Source organism: Nicotiana tabacum, chromosome 16, assembly GCF_000715075.1.
Source record: "Nicotiana tabacum cultivar K326 chromosome 16, ASM71507v2, whole genome shotgun sequence".
NCBI lineage: Eukaryota > Viridiplantae > Streptophyta > Magnoliopsida > Solanales > Solanaceae > Nicotiana > Nicotiana tabacum.
In genome coordinates, this window is record NC_134095.1 from 49,870,547 (window position 1) to 49,873,566 (window position 3,020).

A 3,020-nucleotide genomic window follows, 5' to 3' on the forward strand; every position below is an offset into this window, starting at 1 on the left:
GTTTTAATAACATTGCAATTTTCTTTAAAAAAAAGGGAATAAAAGCGGTTTAAGTTAAAATTTGCACATAGGTTTAAACATGTACTAAAATCAGATAATAGGTCAATTATAACAGTTGAGCGACCGTGCTAGAACCACGGAACTCGGGAATGCCTAACACCTTCTCCCATGTTAACAGAATTCCTTACTCAGATTTCGGGTTCGCGGACTATAATACAGAGTCAATCTTTTTCTCGATTCGGGATTTGAACCGGTGACTTAGGACACCATAAAATATTCCCAAGTGGCGACTCTGAATTTTTAAATAAAATAATCCCATTTCGATTGTCACTTTAAGTTGGAAAAAACTCCCTTATACATCCCTCTTCCGGGGGTGTAGGTAAAAAGGAGGTGTGACAGCTCTGGCGACTCTGCTGGGGACAACACCCAAAACTTCTGGTTCATGTTTTAGAATTTGAGCTTAGATGAATTGTTATATTTGACTTTATCTATTATCTGATTTTATTATATGTTTGGGCCTAATGTGCTAAATGTTGCTTTTACCGCTTTGATATTATTTGAACTGTATATAAACTATTACGAAACCCTTCTCTTCTCATCTTCGGGGATGTGCTCGCTAGTCGAGACTCCCTATTCTGTTAGTGTCATACCTTGAAATAAGAAAGAGGCTCGGACAAGTTATTAAGCCGGATGGCCTTTTGGTTCCCGGTACGTAGCCCCCTCCTCGACTCGAGTTGTCCGCTCGGGTACACAGTCTAGAACAAATACCCAGGTTTTAAACCTAGAATAACTCAGCTTCATGCCGGATCCCTAGTAGGAACGTTTGTTTGCATCACGTGCATTTGACTTTGGAGGCTCAACACAGGGGTTGGGTCTGTCTAGGACAGGTGTACCAAAAAGGACAAAAGACCATCCTGATGCATCTTACTTGCTACTTGTGCATTTGTTTGCTTCGAACTTGCATGCTGACCGGCTTTTGAATATTTTGAAGAAAAAGAGATAGAGGTACGAGGGTTAAAGAGAGTTAATCGCCTGTTTTGAAAAAAAACCAATGTCTAAATAGTGTCGAAACTTTGCCGAATTTTTGAGAAAATGAAAAAAAAAGAAAAGAAAAAAAAGGGGAAAAAAATATAGTTTTATTTGCCAATGAAAAGAGTCTGGTTTTCAAAAGAAGTTTGTTTTATCGGCCCGAACTACGCTAGTTTGATTCCCACAGGGTGTGAGATACGTATGCAACCCCCATCGGGTCCAACTTCACTTTTGCGAAATTAGCCAAGAGAACAAAAATTTTATTTGAAAATAATTAGGGTGATGTCATTCTTGCTAGAAATAGCCGAATGTCCCTAAAAGGGCGTCGGAAGGTTGTTTTTGCAAGAACAACCGCCTATGGCCATTTTTTAGAGTTTCACCGGCTAGCCGACACAGCCTTAAAATCTTCGACCCCGAGGTGCTGAAAGGCCGTATTGGCAAAACCGGGTTTTATTTTAAATGAAAAAAAAGAAAGAGAAAAGTGTCCATGTTATCTTTAAGTCAATTGAATCGTGATTTTTACTTAACCACCTTAATAAATGTGCAGAATGAGCACAAGTCAGAATTTGCACGCAACAATTGTGAACAAGATCCCGTTGGAGTTGCACATGTGGTTTGATGACTTGGGCGAATCAGGGCACGACGCAGTCAATCTATACCTGAGAGGCCTCACTGGGTTGCTAAAAATTAATCCTAGGGGGGATATCATAAAGGCCTTGGTCGCATTCTGGGACCCGGCTCACAACGTGTTTCATTTCTCGGATTTTGAACTTACCCCAACATTGGAAGAAATAGCCGGATACATCGGGGGTACCAAAATTCTTCTGAGACACCAGTACCTGATTGCTCCAAGGGCCGTAGCCCTACACAGGTTCCTAGACTCTTTGAAAATAAGCAGGGGGGTCCACAATGCAGACTTGGCAGCTGGTTTTTGTACTTTGCGGTTTATATACAACAGATATGTCCACGTAGGGGGGGTTCAATAAGCCGGAAAACAAAATTTGTAGCAAAAGAAATCGCCTTAAGTGGGAAGAACATAGGTGTTTTGCATTCATGGTAGCCTTTTTGGGACTCCTGGTGTTTCCTAGAAAAGACGGGAACATTGACATACGAGTATCTGGGGTTGTCAGCACTTTACTTACTCAGGCCAACAACACCCTCGCACCCATGATAGTAGCTGAAATCTTCCACGTTCTCACAGCCTGCAAAGCCGAGGAAAACGTTTTTGAGCGATGCAACGCGTTGCTGCAGATGTGGATGATCGAACACCTATGTCGTCATCCTCAATTTATGAGTTATGGGTCGACAGAGAAAACATGCATAGAATAATTTCCTACGAGGGTTGACGGAATCAGCTTACCAAAAGGGGTCACATAGTGGACAGCGCGCCTCCGTTCTGTCATTGCGAGCCCAAATAGAGTGGACATTTGGATGGCTACCTGTGGATGAAATCGTATATATGCCAGCCACTGGACCCCATTTCATTTTGATGGGGCTCAGGAGTATCCAGCCCTATGCCCCATATCGAGTTTTGAGGCAGTTAGGGAGATGCCAGATAGTTCCGAAAGATGAGGATCTTAGCGGCCAAGTAGTTGAGATCGGGCCCCACGGACAATTTCATGAAGCAGCAGTCCGGCAAATTTGGAGCAAATGTCAATACTTAACAGCCAATACATGTGTACGTGATCGGTCCAAGGGTGAAGTTTCGCCGGGATACCTTGCTTGGTTTAGGAAAGAAATCGAGTTTGGGAGACCGGCCAAAAAGCCCCATCTCCAGGAGTTCGTCCAGGCGTCGCAAGAACAGTGGGATTGGTTGGCTAAAGAAGAGAGTTACAGGGCAAAAATAGGCAAGCTGAGGCAAGAGATTAGAGACCTGGAATTTGAAAATAGTCTGCAAGTTGATGCCGATCGGGGAGAAAAGAGCAAATTGGCCCAAGAAAATGAGGTGCTGAAAGCCCAAATCCGACAAATGAGGAGAGATGCTGACAAAC